Source organism: Miscanthus floridulus, chromosome 9 (assembly GCF_019320115.1).
Source record: "Miscanthus floridulus cultivar M001 chromosome 9, ASM1932011v1, whole genome shotgun sequence".
NCBI lineage: Eukaryota > Viridiplantae > Streptophyta > Magnoliopsida > Poales > Poaceae > Miscanthus > Miscanthus floridulus.
Window position 1 is genome coordinate 70,891,320 of NC_089588.1, and position 24,777 is coordinate 70,916,096.

Here is a 24,777-nt window from a genome sequence, read left to right on the forward strand (position 1 = left end):
GGTCAGGTTAAGACACAACGATAGGTGCATGTGGGCCCGATTCCTTAGGAGGTTCTGCCACACCCATCTTCTTCAGTGATCCATCGAAGTACATCATCCAGCACTCCTGATCGACGATCGCTGGAGGCATCTGGATCTCGGTCCATTCGGCCACAAAGTCAGCCAATACCTGAGACTTGATGGTCATTCATGGGGCGTACATGATGCCCTGATCCATCATCTCAAGTGCCCATTTCACAATTCTCCCCATGGCCTCCTAGTTCTGGATAACCTCTCTGAGGGGAAAGATGACACGACGATCACTTGGTGTGAGTCGAAGTAGTGGCGCAGCTTCATCTTGGTGATCAGGATGGCGTATCAGAGCTTCTGGATCTAGGGGTAGCGTGTCTTGGAGTCAGACAAGACTTTGCTAACGAAGTACATGGGGCGTTGTACCTTGAGGGCATGTCCCTCTTCTCCCCGTTCTACAACCAAGGTGGCGTTGACCACCTAGGTCATAGCTACGATGTAGAGTAGGAGCGGCTCTCCCTCAACCGGTGGGACCAGAATTGGGACCTTTATTAGGAGCACTTTGAGCTTGTCAAGCGCTTGCTAAGCCTCAGGCGTCCACGTGAATCGGTAAGTTATCTTTAGGAGCCAGTAAAGGGGGAGCCCCTGTTCACTAAGGCACAAAATGAAGTGACTAAGCGCTATGAGGCACTCGATAACCTTCTGAACTCCCTCTAGGTTGGCTTCGATGCCACGCTCGGAGACGATGAATCTGAGCAACATGCCCCTTCAGACCCCAAAGATGCCTTTCTTGGGGTTGAGCTTGATGCCTTTCTCTCGAAGCTTCCTGAAGGTCTGCTATAGGTCGGCCATGAGCTGGTCGGTCTGCTTGGACATGACTATGATGTCATCCACATAAGCCTCAATGGTCCACCCGATGAGGTCCCCGAAGCATTTGGTCATGCAACGCTGGTATGTAGCTCCAGCATTCTTGAGTCCGAATGGCATCGTAACATAGCAGTACGATCCTAACAGGGTGATGAAAGAGGTTGCGAGTTGGTCAGACTATTTCATCGTGATCCGATGGTACCCGAAGTACACATCAAGGAAGCATAGGGTTTCACACCCTGAAGTCGAGTCAACCACCTAATCTATGTGTGGCAAAGGAAATGAATCCTTCGAGCATGCCTTATTGAGGCTAGCATAGTCAACACACATTCTCCATTTCCCACTTTTCTTTTTCATAAGAATAGGATTGGACAACTACTCTGGGTGCTATACTTCTTTGATGAAACTAGCCGCCAAGAGCTTAGCGATTCCCTCGCCGATGAGCCTCTGCTTCTCCTTGTTGAAGCGGCGGATGCGTTGTTTGACCGGCCTAGAACCCGGCCTAATCTTCAGGGCATGCTCGGTGACCTCCCTTGGAATTCCCGGCATATAAAGGGTTTCCACGCAAAGATGTCTTGATTTGCACGGAGGAAGTCAATGAGCACGCCTTCCTACTAGGGGGAGAGGGTGGTGCCGATGAGCACCATCTTGTCGGCCGAGTTGTCAGGGTTGACAAGGACCTCCTTGACATTCTCCATAGGCTCAAAGGATCCGACCGCCCACTTCGCGTCGGGCGCTCCTTCAGCGATGTCTTTCCTGATGGCTGCGAGCTCCTTGGAAGTGAGAGTTGATGAAGCAAGCTCACAGCTCTCAACCTTGCACTTGTAGGCCCTCTGGAAAGAAGTGCCGACAGTGATGACCCCTCATGGTCCTGGCATCTTGAGCTTGAAGTAGGTGTAGTTGGGGACGGTCATGAACTTCGTGTAACAAGGTCACCCCAAAATGGCATGGTAGACCAGGGGAACCTGACTACCTCGAAGGTGAGGGTCTCTGTTCTATAGTTGGATGGATTCTTGAAGGTGACAGGTAGGCCAATCTTCCGATCAGTATGGCCTGCTTTCCCAGCACGATGTCGTGGAAAGGCGCCCTGGTCGGCCGGATGCGTGCTCGGTTGATGCGCATAGCGTCGAGCATCTCGGTGTACATGATGTTGAGGCCGCTGTCTCCATCCATCAGTACCTTGGTGAGCCACTTCGTGCCAATGATAGGGCTGACCATGAGCGAGTACCTGCCAGGGTGTGTGACACTATCTAGGTGGTCGAATTGACCGAAGGTTATGGGAGACCCTGAACATTTGAGGAAAATAGGCGTGGCGGGCTCGGCTTCATAGACCTCTCAGCACGTGAGCTTTTGTTGGTGCTTGGAGCCGTATGCCTTCAGCCCAAAAAAGATCATGAGGTAGCCATCCATTGACGGAAAGCCACCATCCTTCTCTCTAGCGTCGTCAGCTTCTGCCTTGGGCTTCTTCTTCTGCTCCCATTTCTTGGAGCCACCGGTGAAGAAACGCTTCATGAGGGAGCAGTTCTTGTACATGTGTTTGATGGGGAAGGCATGGTTTGGGCATGGCCCCTTGAGCAGCTTGTCGAAGTGATCGAGGGTGCCCTCGGCCGGTGCTCAACCGGCTTTTCACTCGGCGGCGGCCACGAGCGAGCCCCTGTGTCATTTTCGGTTCTTCTTCTTATTCAAATGGTTGGAGGGGCCTTCATCGGCATCCTTGTCCCGCTTCGCCTTGGCTCTAGAGCGATCGAAAATTGCTCCAACTGCCTCCTCACTAGAAGCATGGCTGATCGTGATGTTGAGGAGTTCCTTGGTAGTCTGTGGGCCCTTACGAACCAACTTATGGACTAGGGACTCGTAGGTTGTCCCTGATAGGAAGGCTCCTATGACGTTGGCATTAGGGACATTGGGGAGCTCGTTGCACTATCGGGAGAAGCGTCAGATGTACTCATGGAGACTCTCTCCTGACTTCTATCGGTAGTTCTTCAAGTCCCAGGGGCTCCCAGGGCGCACATAATGGTTTCTATGTGATGCGATGTGATATGCGATGCTATGACATGTACTTGTTTGATGTCCCTTAGTGGGACACCCTACTTTCCCTTTTATAGCCCAAGGGAAAGCAGGGGTTACAACCAAAGGGAAGAGGGAAAAAGAAAGAGAAAACAAGGCTCCTAGAGGTGCGCTGTCCTCCTCTTCGTGTGGGTCCCGCCAACCCTATTGATCGTGGTGACAGTGGCATCGCACCAGGGTCCTATTGGCTGTTGTAGCATATGTGCGGGCGTCATGCGTTGTTCTTATCTTCCATCCCATCTGAGCAGATGGAATGGTCAAAGGGTCCCTGAGAAAGGCCATACGGGGGGCTGGCGGTACAGTGCTAGTTGACTAATGCCGGTTGACTGACGTTGGAGGGTGATCAAGCAGGGAGTTGGTAGCACAGTGCTGGCCTATTGACGCGATGGGCGACATGAGTCTCCCAGCATGGCCTAATGTGACCGCCAGTCACATCAGTACATGCCCAAGACGTGCTCCCGGGCCTGCACCTCCACGCCATAGTGGTTGAAGCGGTTTGGGTCCTATCCTAGAGCCACTGCTTTTGTCCGGTAGGAAATCCGACCCCCAAGGAGCGGGTGAGGCAGAAATCATGCCCTGGAGGCCGAGCGAGATGGAATTCGACCCACAGGGGTTGGACGAGGAGGAGCCCTTCCCAAGGGACCAGACAAGTCAGAGACATGATTTGGGGTTGGATGAGGTGAAAACCTTGTCCTTGGAGTTGGACGAGACGTGGTCCGGCTCGTAGGGGTCGGATGAGGAGGAAACCTCGTCGTTGGAGTTGGGCGAGGCATGGCCCGGCCCCTAGGGGTCGGACGAGGCGGAAACCTCATCGTCAGAGTTGGACGAGGCGTGGCCCGGCCCCTGGGGTCAAACGAGGCAGAAACCTCGTCGTCGGAGTTGGGCGAGGCGTGGCCTGGCCCCTAGGGGTTAGACGAGGTAGAAACCTCATCGTCAGAGTTGGACGAGGTGTGACCCGGCCCCTTGGGGTCGAACAAGACAGAAACCTCGCCTTTGGTGTTAGACGAGGCATGGCCCGGCCCTAGGGGGTCGGACGAGGCCGCAGTTGTGTCCTTATCCATCGAATGAGGCAACGTGACGCTCAGTAATCCTTTGGCTCGGATACACGGCTATCGATATCCGACAGTCACCCTCAGCAGCATGCCGTCGCGTAGAAAGTCATTGATTGGTAGTTCCTGCAAGTTAGTGACCGGCATAGGCAACAGATGATCTGCAACAGTATTCTCTACTCCCTTTTTATATTTTATTTCTAGGTCCAATTCTTGGAGTAGAAGAATCCATCTTATGAGGCATGGTTTCACATATTTCTTAGTGAGCAAGTATTGAAATGTGGCATGATCGGTATAAACAATTAGTTTTGCTCCCACTAAGTAAGATCTAAATTTGTCAATAGCAAAAATGACTGCAAGAAGCTCTTTTTCAGTGGTAGCATAATTAAGTAGTGCTCCTGTCAGTGTTTTGCTATAATAGGCAATTACATGATGTGTTTTATCTTTAGTTTGTCCAAGGACCGCACTAAGGGCATAATCACTAGCATCACACATTATTTCAAATGGCAATGACCAATCGGGTAGTTGGATGATTATTTCTTAGATGAGTGCTTTCTTGAGTGTATGGAAAGCATTTAAGTACTCATTGGTGAACTCAAACGGTACATCCTTAGCAAGCAGGTTCATCAATGGTCTAGAAATTTGTGAAAAGTCCTTAATGAAACATCTATAAAAACCTACATGTCCTAAAAAGCTACGGATTCCTTTTATGTTCACAGGGGGTGGTAATTGTTCTATGACTTCAATTTTAGCTTTGTCAACATTAATCCCCCTCTTAGACACTAAGTGTCCAAGAACGATGCCCTCTCGTACAATAAAATAACATTTTTCTCAATTAAGCACTGAATCTTTTTCCTGACATCGTTGCAAGACTTTGTCTAAATTCTCTAGACAGTGGTCAAAAGTTTTTCCATAAACTATAAAATCATCCATGAAAACTTCCATAATTTCTATCATATCCGAGAAAATTGACATCATGCACATTTGAAAAGAAGTGGGTTCATTGTACAGCCCAAAAGACATTCGTCTATATGCATATGTTCCATTTGGGCATGTGAAAGTAGTCTTGCTTTGGTCATCATGGTGGATAGGAATTTGATGATACCCCGAATACCCATCAAGAAAACAAAAGAAAGAGTGCTTCGCCAACTGCTCTAACATTTCATCAATGAAGGGCAGTGGGAAGTGATCTTTCTTTGTGGTCACGTTGAGTTTTTGGTAATCTATGCATATCCTCCACCCTATGATGGTTCATTGTGGGATTAATTCATTCTTGTTGTTTTCTACGACTGTCATGCCCCCTTTCTTGGGCACCACTTGGATAGGGCTGACCCAGTCACTATGTGGTAAGGGATAGATGATCTCGGAGTGAACAAGTTTTAGGACTTCCTTCTTCATGACTTCTCGCATCATGTTATTGAGCCTGCATTGGGGTTCATGTGATGGTGTGCTTGCAGGGTCAACAGGGATACGATGGGTACAAAGTGTTGGACTTATCCCCTTAAGATCATGGAGTGAATACCCAAAAGCTGACCTATGTTTCTCTAAGATAGCGATTAGTTTGGATGTCTCCTCATCAGTAAGCTTATCGCTTGTGATTACATGAGCTTGTTTGTTGCCATTCAAGAAAGTGTAACGCATGCCAGCGGGTAGGGGTTTAAGTTCAATGGGAGGTCGTGTCGGTACTTCCTCTTCAGGAAGATCAATGGTTTTGCCTAGGTCATCCTCTTCTTCTATAAAGAGTTTGGCATCTTTGTCTAAGGACGACTTAGGGTATTCAAATGGCAAGATCAACATGACTTCCTTGGGCAGTTCATGGTGGGGAAGGGTGTCTACCACTAAGTTTTTGGCTTGAGTGATAGGAATAGAAAAAGTATCCCTCCCTAGCTTTACGTCCAGTTCCCCTATTTTAGGTGGTTCGATAAAAAATTCTAGGGGATGCCCTATCATAATGTCAAAATCCTGTACGTCGAAGACATGGAAGTCTAAGGGTACTTCATTTTTATTGTACTAGAGTGATATGTTAGGGAAGTCTAAAGGTACTTCATTTTCATAATGTCAAAAGCAAGAACCCCTTATCCTTTTAGTCTAGTTTGAGGCGCAATTCTACAGGATTTGGTTGTCGGGACAAGGATGTCATTGTTAAAATAAGTGCTCACAAAGGATGTGGACATAAGGTTTGCCCTGACTGTAGGGTTGTATAGGACGTCCACCGAAGTTCTATAGAGTTGGCATTGGATGGTTAAAGAAGCGGTGAGAATCTGAACTTCTTTAGAGGAAAGTTCTGCTTCTTCTACCCATTCGATAGTCATGATTGTTATCAGCTCCTTGATGTTTTCCTTAAAGAAATCCTTGTCTGGGGGTCAAGAGGAGTGATAGGAACTGGTGGCTTCCTTTGGCATGAATAATTTGAGGTATTTCTGAAATCTTCGAAGAGATCATCATCGAAAGGTGGAAGGTCCGAAGGTTGGAGACCTTCCTCTAGATCTTCTAGTTCGGCTGAGGGTTCTTGAATGGAAAGTGTAGGTTTGTCCTCGGTCAAAGAGACTTCCTCATGACTTAACATAGGTTCTACATGGAGGGGTCCTAAGGGAGGTGTGTTCTCTAAATTTTGGTCTAAGAGGGCTTCTCCTTCTTTAGTGATTTTGTGCGTGAATGAACCTCCATCAGTTATGTCATGTTGTAGGGCAGACTCCTTGCTAACCCCTAACAAAAAATGTTGTAATAACACATGGCTAGGTATAGACAAGTCTGGACAGAAATGTGTTAGAATTGAAAATTGGTCCTAGACTGCACCTATGGTTTCCTTCTTCTTTTGTTGGAAGTTGAGGATCTCTTGTCACAGGGCAGTAATTCCGGATATAGGGAAGAACGCAAGACATAATATGTTCCTTAGTTCTTCCCAATCACCAGCTACCTTCCCTATATTATGGGCATACTATTGTTTTGCCCTCTCGTCAAGTGAGAAAAGAAACAACTTCTACCAAAGTGTGTCTTGTGACATGCCTGAAATGGTTAAGCAAGCACAGAGCTGCTCAAATTCCCTTAGGTGATGGTAGGGGTTTTCATAATCGAACCCTGAGAATGTTTGTTACCAAACCATGGCTATAAACCCAGGGCGAAGTTCATAACTAGAAGCTGTGATCGGCTTTGAGGATTGTGGTGGCGCTAAGAACTCACCCTTGGGAGCAAAAAGTTGGTGAATTGTTTTGTGCTCCATTGGAAAAGAATAAAAAGAAAAGAAAGGTAGAATAAAAGATACACATGTGACTAGGTTCAGAGAACGACAACCATTCCCCAGCAACATCGCCAGAAATGCTTGTTGGTGTTTCTTTGCGTAAGCACAGGAATTCGCAAGCACACGGATACACCATTGTAGCACTTCACCCGAAGATATTCAGTGGTATCGTATTTTCCCAAAGGAATAGATGTGTAAGTCTCTTTAGCTAGTTTGCCTAAGATAACAAGAGAAAGGTAGCTTGGGTATTGAGGTTTTTCTAAGGATGAATATCCTAAGTGAAGATAACTTTGACACTGTAGACTTACTTCGGGCACCGGTGAATACTTGATCTGTCAAGAATTGCCGACCTATAGCTCTACATCGAACCCGGACATGGGGGATTACAAGGGAAGGATAGGCTGTTACCACCTGCCGCGTACCCCTGAACCATGGGGAATGAGGCAAACGAGGATAGCTTCTAGCCTAGACACCACGTCTACGCTATCAACTATTACTCTAGCATACATACAAGGGTTATCCATCTCTATCAGGGCCCTTCTACAAGAGTATCCGCCACAGGGATGGACGATGAACCCGCAAGTTTATAATGAACAAAGATAGCTTTCTTAGTATATCAATGCCAAGATTAAGGACCTCATTAGTGCATAGGGAGTAGCAAGTGTGCATCCACCTTTCTTATTAGGCTTGTCTTGGTCAAGTGAGACTTTGTGCTTGTTACTCTTGGTGATCACCATCACCTAGATGGCTCGGTGGTGATTGGAAACTTGGTGATCATCTGGCGGAGCTTATGGATGACCCAAGTCATGGTGTCAATGGTTGTGGGCGATTCACCGCGATGGAGTGTCAAAGAATTAGCCCGTAGAGAGCACTTGATCCTTACGCAGATGAAGGGCGAGCTACACCCTTGCGTGGGAGATCCAACGAGGACTAGTGGGGAGTGGTGACTCTCTAATACCTCGGAAAAGCATCGCCATATTCCTCTTCCTCTCTTTACTTTGAGCATTTACTTTTGAGCAATTCAATTCATGTCTTTACATACTTAGAATTGCCTTGCTAGAGTAGGATTTGAACCTAGGGTGCAAAACTTTTGTGCAGTAGATCAATAGAGAACACTTTTAGGCACTAGGGTTGAAATGGGCTAAGTGTAGAGCCTAACTATTGCTAGAAGTTTTTGAATTAGCCCAATTCACCCCCCCCCTCTTGGGCATCTTCATCGTTTCATGGCGCTTGACTGTGCACGTGATGGTCACTGGCCCTAGTCCCTCCTCGTCACTTGGCTCATCTAGAGCCATAGGTAGTCACTGACAATATGGGCAAGCAAGCTGAGGCCATCACGCAAGCTTCTTCCAGATCTCCGGTGACCACATCCGACCGAGTTCCACAGTGTCTACACGCTGCAGCTCCTCGCGTGTTCCAGCTTCCTAGCATTCCAACTCCTTTTAGCTCCCCAACATCCACGCATCGGTCACCCGCTTCCTCGGCCAGATCCTAAGCATCCACGCGTTACTACCTGTGAGGAGCTCATCTTGGTCAGCCTCTATGACCTCATTGCTATCGTCGCATCCTCTGCCACCAATGACGAGGTGCCCACCACCTGTTTGTGATATTGTCTCAAAGGGGAGTTACCAGCTCTAAGAAGAGGTGATTGTATACAAAGCAAACCAGGCAACCAAACACTCCATTTGTTAGCCATGCTTAGATAATGTAAGCAACCAAACAACTATGGACTGGCTTGGTGGGAGCAGTCCAAGGCTGCCCAAGCTTAGATGGTAGCCAAGCTAGAAGCAGGCTAGGAAATCAAACACACCCTAGGGTCCTAGGTACCCTCACCATGGCCATAACCAACTCCCTGGGTGGGTCGGGCTACTGGACTATGATGACTCCAACTCATGGGTATTCACCAACATGGCGTTCAAGACTTATGCAAGATATACATAGAAATGGATTTAATCTATTATCATTGGCTCAAAAACTAACTAGTAACATGATGTGACAAGGATTTTATCTATAACCTTACACCCCTGGACTATATAACAAGGGATGGTGATTAACGATGGTAGTGGATTAGGTTTGGTTCGAATATCCATAGGTTTTGGTTCCATCGGTTTGGTTTTGGGGACAGTCTTGCACCCACTAACAGCCCATCTAGTAACCCTAACTATATAACTCAAACTCTCAGTCTCTCACCCTCAGACCCTCAATGCCTTGCCTCACGTCACACTCGCGTCTCACCACCCGATCCACACATTGGCCGCCACCCACCCAAGGGGCCACACAGCACAGCCGCCCGCCTGCCGTCCACCCTGTCGCTGCGCACCCAGGCACCCAGCCACTGCAACTTCCATGTTCCGGTGCCCCCACCTGTACACCCACTGGCCAAGCGGCCACAACAAGCAGAGGAGCAGGGGCTGGCATGCCTAGCAGCTGCAGGCGCCGCAGTGCGCATGCACCCAGCCAGAATAGGTGCTAGCCGCTGGCACTTCTAGCCAGCCAGCCAGGGGCTGAAGTGGGTAGGCGGCGCCCTGAGGCCCCAGCCGTAGTCCCGCAACCCCCCCATGCCCTAGATGTTTGGATTGGTGATGCCTAGTTTCAGGGCGCAACCAAACATTGCTCCGTGAGCGTGAATCGAGCGATGTCTGCTGAATTACAGCGATGTCTGCTGAATCAAAACACCAAGCCCCAGCCCCAGGCATAGATTTGGATAATCCATTGGGTTTTGGGGATCCGCGGGTTTCGGTTTCAGGGATGGTTTTTCATACGAATGGTGTTCGGGACAGATTCGGGTTTTCAGTTCGGGTTTCAGTTTTGGGTGCCCAGAGACTCCACCCGATCCGAATCCGCTCCGTTTCCATCCTTAATTGGGATCTTGTTGATCGGTAGTCCTAGACAACATCGACACATCATATCAACACCAATACAACCCTGCATATGGCACACAAGTAATAAAGCTCTCCACCATCACTGGACGTAGGACATTCGTTGAATGAACCAGTATAAATATATGTTGGCTATTGGTTGGCGGTAAAAAAAAACATCAACACAGATCATCTATCAATTAGCAGATGAACCTTAATCTTGTTTCCATAGATGAGACCACTCATTTCTCATGAGTGATGTAGTGTTTTAGTTTCTTTAATCTCTAAGGAACTCAGATAATCTAATCATGACATGTACTTAATTCTTGTTCCAATAGATCAGATCATCTATCACCATGTACTTAGACTTAATTTATTTGCTAGAGTTGCTTCTTGATGCATTATGAATTTTGTTGATAAAATTGTTCAATTATGATGAAAAGCGGAACATTGCACATATTTTTGAAAATACACGAAAATGAAGTAATATTACAAGCTTCTGTTATGAATAATATTTCGAACTATTATTATAGTGTGTATTGTCTTGTAACTGATTCAAGTTTCAAACTTAGTCGTTGAATCTTAGACTTGTTATGCTATTTAAAATACTTATATACCGAATCATAGAGAAAACTTGTAATTCTTTACCGAATATTCAAATGGATTTTGCTAAATTATATAGTAAAATTTTACTACAATATACTTTTTATTAAAATCCTAGATCCATCGTTGTGCACTTGGCTCATTAGTATGGAATAAAAAGCATACAAGAAGATGCTGCATGATACTAAATAACTTACGTGAATGGAGAATGATACCTTAAGCCAAAAACGATGAAGGATAATACATGTAGGTAACCAAATACTACTAGTTATTATAATATAATAAATAACAAACGGAACCAGAATCGTTACCAGAAACCAATAATTCAAGATACATGACAGGCTAATGATGCCACCTCAACATCTTACCAAATCACCTGTGCTTATTTTAATAACCTGAAGATGACGCACGTAGATTTTACCAAGTAATTAACAAGGTGTTAAAGCCATATCCATAAAGAAAATCCATTTGATACGCTCATCGTGTATGCAGTGACGAAGCCAGCGGTGGGGCTAGGGGGAGCTCTAGCCCCCCTACCGATCCTGGGCATGTGGAGCCCCTCCAAGCCCTCTCTTAAAATTTAAGATAGGAGGGACTAAGGTTAAGAGAAGATAAAAAATTTCCATTATTTTGTTCAGCCCCTCCTAATTTTTTTTCTGGCTTCGTCACTGCGTGTATGCAACCATTGGAATGCATACCTTACCTGAACTAGTAATCACGATAAGATAGTATGAGATTTGAAAACTGAAAGCGCCAAATATATCATTATATTTTGTTTCCAGATGCTTAGCAGTCTCCAGAGCTATGCATCTCCAAAAGATCTTTACACATTATTTGTAACCAATGATTATGTCAAGTGAATAAAATGGAGAGTGATCTCGTTTTTTGAGTATTCAAACTTTTTTAAATTTTAATCTTAAATTTATAAAAAATATTATCAATATTTGTATCTCATAATATGTTTATTATAAAACTATTATACCAAATTTAATGAGACTTAGTACAAATTATTAATATTAGTATTTTTATATATTTATTAGTCGTATTTTAAAAAGTTTGACTATTTGGAAAGCAAAATGTGTTGCCATATTGGGACAAATGAGGTGGTAGTTTTAATAGTTAGTTTCTTAAATCCCAAAACCCAGACAGAAGATGGAAAGGGAGAGGAAAACTGCGAGAAAACAGCGGCGGAGTGATCTCCCCCGGACAAATAGCTAGCGTAACCCATGGGTATATTTGTGAGCTGAGAAGTTCTACCAAATATTTATATCTATTATGGAGTGCAGTTACAAACTGCTGGAGCGCAGCCTTCCTTTTGCCAAAAGGCAAATTAGAGAATTGCTTTAAGGAGCTCTTGAGATGCTCTAGTCTTCTGTAGCATGGTCCTATATCAATATATCATCACCAATTCAACTCCCTGTTATCTCTTTTCAGAGATTAACTATTGTGCTACTCTGCAGCTAGCGTTTCGTTTTGTTTAATTTACTAGGCTATAGGGGGGAATGTACTCTCAAGTGTAGCTTTGTGCCGAAAGATATGGCAGAGAAATCACGCAAATGAATCAGATTCATAGCCTAGATATAGAATGCAAAAGTTAAATCACTTTAGGGGTTAAAAGAATAACTCCAAATTAAAGTGCGCTTCGCTTTTGTCCGTACGAGTGTGGATCTTGTTTTATGAATAGGGCGAATTCCATGTGTCTGTGTGCTCAGTTTGATAGCCGCGCAGATGTAGTCTTAGGTCTGCCCTAATAGCATCCTTGCGCAGTTGTATATATGTACTAATGGTCCTTAAGAGTGATTGTAAACCATTCATTGTTGTGCTATATTGCTTTAATTTGTTGGTTCGAAGTCCTCAAACATGCCAAATACAGCAAGCAGTGCCTCATTGCACTATTTGCATTATTGATAGGATAGGATAGGATCGAAAGCCTGAAATATGTTTAGTGTCACTTGTCAATGCCCTTTAAGGGGAAGAAGCCCTGATCATGCAACTGACGTCTAGTGCTCTCTATTCCCGGCCTAACTGGTATCCGTGGAAAATTATTGAAGTAGGCCATCTAATCCACCGTTCACCTATCTAAACAAAAATGTCCCTATCTAAAATCTGAACAGCCCTTAATGATATATTATTGCAAATATGACACCCTTCCCCAAACCCCGCATAGTATGGGAGCTCTCTGCACTGGGTACGCCCTATGTGGCAGTACAACGAAACAAAAAAAAACTGTGAATTCTCAAATTTGGATGGCTGGTTCAGGCAGGCAAGCTGACAATTGGTTGAAATTAATAAAGAACTAAAAGAGAGGTACCAAAGCGAACCAGGGGGTCCAATGGGCTTGCTTGTTATAAGAAACATGCATTTCGTCGTCTGAAGGATGTCACCACTAAACAATTCGGCCCAACATGTCTGTCAACTATCCAAGAAGGTCGTCCATTCTCAAGTCACATATACATCAAATCTCTTGACCTTATCAATGTTCAATTCTGAATTCTTCCATACAAAGTGCGAAAGACGGCTTGATTACATCGATCTTGAGAGCATCACTGGGCATTCCTCTTTTTGTTTTCCTTTGCATCAGTAAAGTCTAAAATGGTCCTAGGACCGTCTAGATACAATGCATTGATAGTTTGCTCATTAGCAAAATGGCCTACTCTCTTGTGTTCGGAATCTTTGCACTTCAGAGTCGATGCACACGTACATTTCTTTCCTGTGAAAAAGAAAATATTGGACCTAATATGGTATTGTTGTTGCAAGATACAGTACATCACACGATACTCAACACTTTAGGGTATCTCCAACAATGAGAAAATTGCATATTTACCATCGCGGTCAGTCGGCCCAATGACCTTCTGAGAGCTCCTAGTACCCTCTGTTTTGGACCCAGGTAAAACACGACGGGTCATGCGTTTGGAAAACATATGACCCGTATTCCACCTCGCGACGGCGCTCTGCTCCAATCCCCTCCTCCCCGCTGGCACTAAGCCTGGGCGTTCGGGTTACCCGATTTTTTCGGGTCGGGTAATTCAAAATTCGGGTAATGAAAATTGCTACCCGATATTACTCCTAAAAAAACACTACCCGCAAATTCGGGTACCCGATAATTCGGGTTCGGGTTCGGGTATTACCCGATATACCCAAATTTACAGAAAACAACAAACTACACTAAATTTTAGTAGCGATCTATACATAATTTCAGCAGCAATTTGTATAGAATTTCAATAGCAATTTGTAGAGAATAATATATTACAGTCACTCATTCAAATAGAGAGAATTATATTCTAATAAAGTGATAAGTTAAATGGTTCAGCTAACAACACATGATAAATACAAAGACAAAAACAAATCTTTGGGTAGTTCGGGTAGTTTGGGTACCGGGGGATATTACCCGAATTACCCAAACTAATTTCGGGTAATCAAAATCGCTATCTGAATTTGGGATCGGGTACCTCGGGTTCGGGTAATTCGGGTCCGGGTTCGGGTAATTCGGGTACGGGTAATGGGTATCGGGTATTTTGCCCAGGCTTAGCTGGCACCCCTCCTGCACCATCCCCTTCCTTGCACATCCACCACCTACGGCTGGTGACTCCCGCTGCCTCGCCGCCCCACATACCTCCCGCCACCGCCTTCTCGCCCCCGCCCGCGCTGCTCGCTTCCACCACCGATGGCTGGCGGCACCCCAACGCCTTCACCGCGCCCACCCGCCTCCCGTCCCTACCCTTTGACCCCGACCCTTCCTAATTCACAGGGCACCGGTCACCTCCGCCGCAACGCTCTTGCTGCCAATCTTGCCCAACCGCCGTCTCCCACCGCCCCGGCCTGCGGCGTCCCCGCCGTCCCCACCCCCGCCATCGTCTCGCCGGCCCACCACCGCTGTGTCACGGCTGTCCCCCCCCCCCCCCCCCCCCCCCCGCCCCGCCCCCCGACCCCCCCCCCCTCCCCCACCCCACCCCCCCCACCTCCCAAAAAAAACCTCCTTCAATAGTCGCCGGAGATGAGATTCTCTAACGCCGGAACCCTAACACCGGCGAACTGCTCGTCTCCGATGCTAGCGAGCTGCTCATCTCCTAGCGCGGCTGCTAGGCCGCCCCGCGTCGTGTGGTCGCGATGGAGCGCAACCGTCGCATAATAGACTTTGTGCTTTGTTTTCTCACCAGCTTGAACCCCAGTAAAATTTGAAATCGGCCCGGCAACTGCAGCCCAGTCCACAAGAGAATACATCTTGTTTCATTTGCTAAAGTCCAGAAAGCTGCAAAGCCTGCTAAGTGAAAAGGTGTTTTTCAATAGTGAAAATTGTGGAATGGATCTATGAAATCGTATTTGGGATGAATTTAAAAATAATTGTGTCATTTGCTTTATTGAACAAGAATCTATTGATGGAATCCCAAATGATGTCATAGATTAGAAAGGTTCTAATGGCTAGAGGAGGGTGAATAGCCTATTAAAAATTTCTATAACAACACTTAAGTCATGTGGTTATACAAATATGAGGCGAAGCGAATGTTGCGCTAGCCAACTAAAAATGTAGGTCTCATATCCACAATTCTAGTTGCTATGATCTCTAATTCACACAAAGGCTAAGTTAGTGAGCTCTCAAAGACTAACTAAAGAGCCTCACTAACCAACTAACAAGACACAAGTTAGCTCTCAAAACTAGTTACATTAAAGAGCTTAGCTACACTAGGAAAGTAAATGCAAGAGAGGTAGTGACGTTTATACCGTTGTGGCAAGAGCTAATCAATCAATCACAATAAAAAAACCAGAGACAATGATGGTACAATGATTTATCCTGAGGTTCACTTATTTGCCGGCAAGCTACGTTCTCGTTGTAGTGATTCACCCACTTGGAGGTTCATGCGCTCATAGGCATCACACGACTAACCCGCAATCGGGTGCCGCACAACCAACACAAGATAGGGATCCATAAGCTACGAGCAGTTTACTAGAGTTACCTTTGGCGCTCCGTCGAGCAAGGCACAAGAATCCCTCACAAATAACTGGGAGGTGGCCAAGAACAATCACCAACTCTTGTCAACACTCCTCCGTTGCTCAAAGCCGTCTAGGCGTCGGCAAACACCAAGAGTAACAAGAAAACCCAAATCGATCCTCAAGTGCCACCAGATGCAATCACTCAAGCAAATGCACTTAGAATTATTCAATCTCACTTTGATTTACACTATCAAGCAAAGAGATGAGTGGGAGGGTGTTTGTTCAGCTCAAAGGATGTTAGCACATGTAAGAATGACCAGAGAGTCAGCCAAACACGTCAAAACTCTATTTATAGAATATCTGAACAATTATAGCCGTTATGCCCTCGGGGAGGTCCGCACCCTGGACCATCTACAGTGAAGGTCTGGACCCCGGATCACGCCACGTGTCTCATGTTTAACCGCGTTCGTTAAATCCCAACGGTCACTATTTTATCGTGCTCTTTGCGTGGAACCGGACCCTAGATTCGGACCATGGTCCGGAACAACTCCCATCAGAGTCCGCGCCTAACAGAGAGAGGTTCGAGACAGGAAAAATTGATCTGGACCCGGTCCGGACACAACTTTTGGACCCTGTCCCAGAGTCCGACGCTTTTCCTTCGCCAACCACGAGCCGCTGCGTGTCCTCGGCCTTTTCCTCACGAGAACAGACCCGTGAAGCCCCGAGTCCGGAGCCGCAGCGCCCTGGGTCCGGAGCGCGCCCGCTCCTCACTGCGCCAAAACCGGACATCGTGACTTGGGTCCGATCCCAAGCCACACGAGGATCCGAGGCCACCAGCCGAGCGCTAACGCCTGCTACTGCTCTCAATCCGTCGGACCTATTAGCCCCTCAGTCGGACCCACGGTGCCTTCCTCGGTCCGAAGACCACGCCTCCTATTGCTGTGACTGCGCGCGACCTGAGCTCTAGGCTACGGGGCGGAGACCCACGCGAGCGCTTGGCCGCTGCCCTACGACGGATTGACGCGCAGCTACTTCGTGCCTCCGTGGCCGCACGATAGCCGGACTCGCTCGATCCTGGTCCGACGCCAACGCGCGCCCGCCGCCACGGTGCGCCTCCGAGCCGGACCGGCGTGCCTTGGTCCAAAAGCCCCAAGGCCACGCGCTAGCGCCGCTGGCCGCTGCCCTGCGAAGTGCGAACTCACGCTGCAGTCGTTGTCGCTCTCGTACTACGCCTAGGAAGCTGCTGCCCAGCGCCAAGACCGAGCCGCGCGTTTTGGCCTCACCTACGTCGGACCCACGCACCACACTAAGGCCTCGTTTGGCAGCGCTTCACTTTATTAGTGAAGCCATTTTTTTTGCTTCAGCTCCATGAACAGTTCCACCGGTGGAGCTGAAACGATTTTAGTAAACCATTTGGCAAAATGGCTTCCCTGTGAGAGCATGTTTTTAGGGGCCTGGAGGAGGAGCCGGGAGAAGCCACTTTTTTTTTGGCTCCATCCCACCCCAAATCACTGTGAGATGATGTTTTTAGGGGCTTCACAAGTGAAGCTATTTTACTTTACCCCGTTTGGTAGAAAACGGCTTCAAACGGCTCCTAAAGCCGGTGGAGAAGCCCTGCCAAACGGGGCCTAAGACTGTCTCCAACTGCTCGTACCCAAAAACCGGACGCATTCGTTGTTATAGGTCACGCACAGGGAAAAGGTCCCGTACCCAAAACTTCACGTCTCCAACAACGGACGCAACGCTCCATCGCAGGCGGACCTCGCCGGCGGGCTCGGCCCCGGCGAGCTCCGTCCCGGCGCGCTCGGCCCCGGCGCGGGCGAGCTCAGCCCCGGCGCGGGCGAGCTCCGCCCCGGCTCCGGTCGTCCCCGAGCTCGTGGTGGTGGGACCCGCCTGCGTGGAGGAGACGCAAAGGGAACGAGAGAGGACGCAAATTTGTGTACCGTGTTTCGTCGGACGCAAAATGGCTGCTGTGTTTGGGTAGTTCGTTGGAGATTGATTTTTCCCCGCAAAAACACTGTGCACTACGCAAAATGTGGATGGGTCACGGTTTGGGTAGTCCGTTGGAGACAGTCTAACGAAGAGCCCCGCTAAGATGCGGCCGAACCTGCACAACTGCTGTGGGACCCACCATCTCCCTTGGCCGAAACCCGTGATGCTCTCGGTCCGAGAGCTTGTGCGCGCGCCTACTTTATGCCGCTGCTCTGCTGCTGTGCCAACCAGACTCAACCCGCTGCTGGGTCTGGTCAGAGCCAAAGGAGGGTGGAGAGAGTCTTTCAACTAATTCTATCAAAAGCATAGATCTTACTTCACTAGCAGACAGATGAAGAAAAGCTCCTCTACAGGCTGCATTAAGGGATTCCATGAAATCCTTGCTAAGACCCATATAAAAATATTAAAAAAGTACAAGGTCTTGAATGGCAAGGTCTGGCCAGTGATGATGAGTTCATTAAAACAATTCCACGATGTACCAGGAGATTCTTCTTCTAGTTGTCTAAAATTTAGACCCTCTTTCCAAAGGTAACCACTTTAGAGATGGAAAATAAACGTGTCGGTGCAGAAAGTGACCCACAAGTAAATATTTGTAGTTTTGCCGTACGTTGTGATCGGAGGTGGCCTAACACTTAATAACACAGGGTTTATACTGGTTCAAACAACGTGCCCAACGTCCAGTTTGAGTCGGTCGATGATTTTATTTCTGAGCCTAGGTGCTCAAAGTTTGTAGTGAGGTTACAAACGAGAAGGAGAAAGATGGGGGGTGCAAGAGGTCCGGTCGGCTCCGGTCGGAAGGGCCGAGAGCGACAGGAGCTCCGCTATGAGCTAAGTGTTCAAACGTGTGCTTGAGGTCCGAACCTAGCGGTTCTGTGGTTGTGAACTAGTGAACTTGATCGATCTAATAAGTCTGGAAGCACTTGAATCGACCTGGATTAACTGAGTTTTCTGGGAGAGAGTGCATCCCCTTGTATAGATGAAGGGGATGACCTTACAAGTGAGAGGGATGGAGTACGTATATTTCTAAGCCTTGCTGCCTATGCTGGCGGGTACAGGATGATGGTAGGCGCCCACAATACTGTTGGTTGTTAGATGCACATGGGAGGTCACGTTGTCCTGTTCGGGTATGGCAGATGCTGGTACCTGCAATACTGTTAATGCCTAGAGGCATGTGAGGGCTTTTACCATGTTCTCCTGGTACGATAAATGTCGGTGCCCACAACACTGTTGATGCCCAGAGGTATGTGGGGGGCCTTACCGTATGGAAGTTAATGGCGCCCACAAAACTATAGGAAAAATATCGGCGCCTACAACACTGTTTGTGTTAGGACGGTTGCAGAGTACTGTTTCTGCAGGTGTATAGGGTACGGTCCCTGGTATCATGTTTTGTGACTTGTGCATCTTGCCTCGCTTTCTCCATTTGTCCCTTGGTCCTTTCCGAGCGGGCATTCCCGGTCGATTGGTCCCAGTCAGCTCTGGTTGCACCAGTCGGAGAATAGTAGTGAGCAGAGTTTTTGCGTACCCTCGGTCGGAGACATGGGGTCGGAGTCGGAAGTAGCGTTTTGGCCAGGCCTTCCTGTCGGAGAGGCCATCCGGAGGCGGCTGGAGTCAGAGCGAGCGATCCAATCGGAGAGGTGGGCCGGAGGTGGAAAACGGGTGCCGCTCCTCCTCGGCCAGACCTTCTGGTCGTTGGTTGGACTGCCCTTTTGCCCTATCGTTCAGATATTTGGGCTGGCCCATGAGTCACACGCTGTCTGTTGGGGCTGAGCCTTTATTGGGAAACCGGCCCGCGAGGAACTCCGGGTTTATGAACCCGACAGGAGTCCCCGAGCACCAGGGCGATTCGAGCAGAATCGTTTGGGGGATTTTTGCCTTGACGGCGAGTGCGCGCGAGCGCACCTGTGGGTGTAGCCCCCGAGCCCCGGGCGATTCGGGCAGAATCTTCTGGGGATGTTTTGTCAGCGGACGTGTGTGCGTATTTTTTAGTTGAGATGGAGTTGTCAACCAAGGCGTCGTTGCACAGCCGTGGTGTTTAGTTTTTTAGGGATCGGGGGAGACGGAGCTCGCGGATCCTGACGTCGGTGCACACCGTGGGATCGGGCGAGTCGGAGTCACAGACGGGTCCTGGCGTCGGTGCGCGCCGTGGGATCGAGACAGTTTAGTTTTAAGGGATCAGACGAGACGGAGCTCATGGGTCCGGGCGTTGGTTCATGCCGTGGGACCGGGCGAGTCGGGGTCGTGGATCCTGGCCTCGGTGTAGCCTATGCAGCCGAGGTAGTTAGTTTAGTTAGTTTTAGGAATCGGGCGAGCCGGAGCTCGTGGATCCTGATGAGGCGAGTTTGGGGTCGTAGACCCAGGTGTTTGGTGTGCAGTCGAAGCATAGTCGGATGGGGCGAGTTCGGGGTCACAGACCTGGGTGTTTGGAGTGTAGTCGAAGCATAGCCGGATGGGGCGAGTTTGGGGTCACAGACCTGGGTGTTTAGAGTACAGTCGAAGCGTAGCCGGATGGGGCGAGTTCGGGGTCGAAAACCCAGGTGTTTGGAGTGTAGTCAAAGCGTAGACGGATGGGGCGAGTTCGGGGTCGTAGACCTAGGTGTTTGGAGTGCAGTCGAAGCGTAGCCGGATGGGACGAGTTCGGGGTCGTAGACCCAGGCATTTTGTGTCTTGAGCCCTCGAGCCCCGCTGGGCTTTAGTAGGGGTCGGTTTGAGTTGTGTGTGTTACCCTGTCCTCGGTTCCTCATAACTGGAGGGGCTGAGTTTTGTCGCTTATCTCGATCGCTCGGGCTCGAGTGACGCACTCGGTGAGTTCGCTAACGGGTATGATCGAGTGGAATCCGGGTCCATTGTTCGTGACGGGGTCGGCACAGCCCTCTTGTGACATTCCACTGCTCCTTTACCTGCAACCCGGTAGATGCCTAGGTCGTTCTAGAGACTGACCCGGGTGGCCTAATGGCCTCCCCTCGATGGAGATTTTGTGGGCTTGGCAGAGGCTTAGGATCGAACGAGAAGGTTGAGATGACCCTGTCTGCCAGACTGGGTGAGGGCCGCATGGAGCTCATCTGCATTTTTCTCCCCTGGCTCTATCGTTGCTGATATCTAATGAGGCAACTGCCACTTCGTGACGCAACACAGAGCGTTGTGTTGCATTTCCTTGCACATGCGATGCTTAGTTCCTAAGCCCCCGGGTGGTTCAGGGCCTGAATCATCCGAGGGGCATGAGCGTATGGAATGAATGCGCGTATGGATGTATGAAATGATTTAAAATGAAGAAATAGCGGGGGTCGGTAGTGTTACCTTGATGACTCAAGCGACGGGGTTTGAAGAGCTCCAGTCGGAAATGTCTAACCAGGACCCGTGCTTGTCATTCGTGATGGAGTCGGCATGGCCTACATGGGGCGTCCCTTTGCTCCTTACCTGTCACTCGTGTGTCTTTCTGAGCCGTTCGATCGACTGAAGAAGCCCAATGGTCTCTCCTAGCAAAGATCTCATTTTGGGTTTTTTCTAAGTCTCGCCTAGGGATACGGAGAGCTGCCTGTGCGTTGTGACGCTTTGGTTTTTCTGCCCGGTCGTGCGATAGTGGTGGCCCATACCCAGGCCATGTCTCATCTCACTAGGTGGCGTTCCGTCTGACACGATGTCGTTCCGTCGGTCAGCGTGCGTCCCATCAGTTAGGGTGTGTCCCATCATTTCTCATCCGCATTGAATGGGGGGAAGGGAGAGAGTTTTCCGCTCTAATCTTTCGCCCATCTTCGGCTGTCGCGTTTCTTCCTTAAATAGGGAGAGGGAGAGGGCTCTCCATCACAGTCCTTTGCCTGTTCTCCAACTTATTGTCTCTTCTCCTTCTTTCTCCTCACCGAGAGTGTCTGTATGCCGCGACAGTTCCTAAGTGAGAGAGGGGCTGAGCGAGGGGGAGGACTTACAAATTCTTTCATGAATTCGGAGCGTGATGTCGAGGTAGAGGCTATCTGGGGCAGTGCCGGCCATCTTTGCTTGAGAAGGGGCGGGTTCCACCGAAGGGGGTGGCGTGCTGGATTCATTTGTGAGGGCTTCTTTGCGATGGAGCCATGTGTGGACTTTCTCTGGTGGATCTTCACCGGGTGAGCCTTGTTGGAGGGGAAGTCGCTCAGGATCATGCTGGTGGAGGGTTCCGAGCCCGTAGCTGCAGGTTGGCTAGTTAATAAAGTTTGTTGAGATCTCTTCCAACCATGGTGGCCATACCCTGGTGGCCACGTCCCTGCCCAGGAGCTATCTCAACTGCATGAGAAGGTCAGGAGCACCATGCTCTTCTGCCGAGCATCTATGGGTGCAACGCCCTTGAGGTACCCGTTCCGCTCACTGAAGTCGAGGGAGTGGAACCGAGTAGGTCCCTTGAGGTACCCGTTACGCTCACCAAAATCGAGGGAGCGGGACCGGGCAGGTCCCTTGAGGTACCCGTTGCACTCGTCGAAGTTGAGGGAGCATAACCGAGCAGGTCCCTTGAGGTACCCGTTGCGCTCACCGAAATCAAGGGAGCGGGACTGGACAGGTCCCTTGAGGTACCCGTTGCACTCGTCGAAGTCGAGGGAGCATAACCGAGCAGGTCCCTTGAGGTACCCGTTGCGCTCGCCGAAGTCGAGGGAGCAGGACCGGACAGGTCCCTTGAGGTACCCGTTGCGCTCATCGAAGTTGAGGGAGCGGAGCCGGGCAAGTCCCTTGAGGTACCCATTGCGCTCGCCGAAGTCGAGGAAGCAGAACTGGGCAGGTCCCTTGAGGTACCCATTGTGCTCGTCGAAGTCGAGGGAGCGGAACCGGGCAGGTCCCCAGCGGTGGTGGTTACATCCGGCGGCGTTCAGGCGATGTCGTCAAGTAGCCGCAGTAGTATTTAGAGTAGCAGTAGAAAATGTAATAGTTGAGTTCGTGGGTGAGTCCCCGTGTGAATAGTTTTTTGTATCGATGAATACATCAGTACTGTTTTTGTGATAGAATCACTATCCGTTCTTTGTTTTTATCCTAGCATAGTTATTGTTTTTATCCTTTCTTTTTCACACCTACCCATTAGTTCCATAGGCCGCGGCTTTTTAAGAACCTAGGCATGGCCCACGGGACTCGGCTTCTCGTAACCGTAGGTCGTGGCGGGGTGCGTTCGGTTAGGAGTAAGAACAAAGTTACGTTGGGCAATCAAAGAAAAGGAATGTGCTTCCGTTCGGGGATGAAGTTGTTTACCACGTGACAGTAAAAAAGAGAGTAAAAAAGAGAGGTAGTATTCAGTAATATACCCTCATGGAGCCCCCGAGCGTCCCGAGCTGAAAGTGTTCGGGCTGGGGCGCTTTATAGGGGCAAATGTTGACTAAAAAGCTGTAAGACAAAATTTTAGGGGAAAAACGATGTAGCTGTTCAATGTTCCAAGTGTTGGTGAGAACGTTGCCATTGCTGCTAGGATACATTTTAGGAGGCTGACGTCAGGGACATTTTGAGGCTATCCAGGGCCTACTGAGCTTCCTCAGTCCAGATGAAAGTGTCCGTCTTTTTGAGGAGCTTGTAAAGTGGCATCCCTCATTGGGCGAGCCAGGAGATGAATCGACTTAGAGCAGCCAGGCAGCCGGTGAGGCTCTATATGCCCTTGACATTGCGTATGGGACCCATGTTGGAGATAGCTGTGATTTTTTTGGGGTTGGCCTCAATGCCACGCTCGGACACAATGTATCCTAGCAGCTTCCCCTTCGGAACCCTAAAAACACATTTTTTGAGATTTAGCCTGATGTTGAATCTTCTGAGGTTCACGAATGTTGCGGCCAAGTTTGCGATCAGGTCGTTGGCTTGAGTTGTTTTGACTACTATGTCATCGATATATATGGCGATCGTTGGTCTTGGCCGCTCAGTTTGATCAGGCTGATCAAACAGGTCGATTTGGTCGGCGAAGCATTGCTGCATGCACCTTTGGTAGGTGGTGCCAGCGTTCTTCAAGCCGAATGGCATGGTTACATAGCAGTATGAACCATATGGGGTGATGAACGAGGTTGCGAGCTGATCGGATTCTTTCATCGTGATCTAGTGATAGCTCGAGTAGGTATCTAGAAAGGAGAGGATCTCGCAATCCAAGGTGGAGTCAACTATCTGGTCTATGCGTGGCAAAGGAAAGTGATCCTTTGGACACACTTTGTTGAGGCCAGTATAATCAATGCACATTCTCCACTTCCCGGTCTTCATTTTAATAAGAACGGGATTAGCAAGCCAGTCGGAGTGGAAGACCACTCTAATGAATCCGGCTGCCAGGAGTTTGGCGATCTCTTCGCCTATGGCTCTATGCCTCTCATCGTCGAAGCAATGCAAGCGTTGTTTGGTGGGCTTCAAGCCTAGGATGAGGTGTAATGCATGCTCGGCGACCACCCGCGGTATGCCCGACATGTCAGAAGGCTGCCATGCGAAGACATCGCGATTGGTGTGCAGGAAGTCGATGAGCTCGCATTCCTATTTGGCCGGAAGCTGGGTCCCGATCCGCACCATCTTGGCCGGGTTGGTGGGGTCGACCCCCACCACCTTGGTTTCCTTGAGCGGATGGAAGGCGTCGAGGAGGTTGGTTCATTCCAGTCTGGGACTACTAGGATCAACAATTCCCCGAGCCGAGGGAGCTCAGATGAGTTGACAATCGTAGTGGCGAGCTCATAGTTCTCGCGGTCACACATGAAGGCGTGCTAGAAGGCGCTGCTTACAGTGATGACACCATTTGGTCCTGGCATCTTCAGCTTGAGGTAGGTGTAGTTGGGGATTGCCATGAATTGGGCGTAGCATGGCCGCCCCAAGATGGCGTGGTTGGACTCTAGAAAGTCCACCACTTTGAAGGTGAGGACCTCCAATCGGAAGTTGGCTCGGTTGCCGAACGTGACGGGTAGGTCGATCTGCCCAAGTGGGTATGCCTGTGCTCCTAGGATCACCCCATGGAAGGGAGAGCCCGCCAGGTGGAGCTCCGATCGGGGGATGCGCATGGCGTCGAGGGTGTCGACGTAGAGGATGTTGAGGCTGCTACCTCCATCCATCAGTACTTTGGTGAGGCGCTTCTTGCGGATGATGGGATCGACAATGAGCAGGTAGCATCTTGGTCTCGTGACGTGGGATGGATGGTCCCTCTGATCAAAGGTGATCGGAGATTCCGACCAGCTAAGGAAGGAGGGGACGGCCATCTCGATGG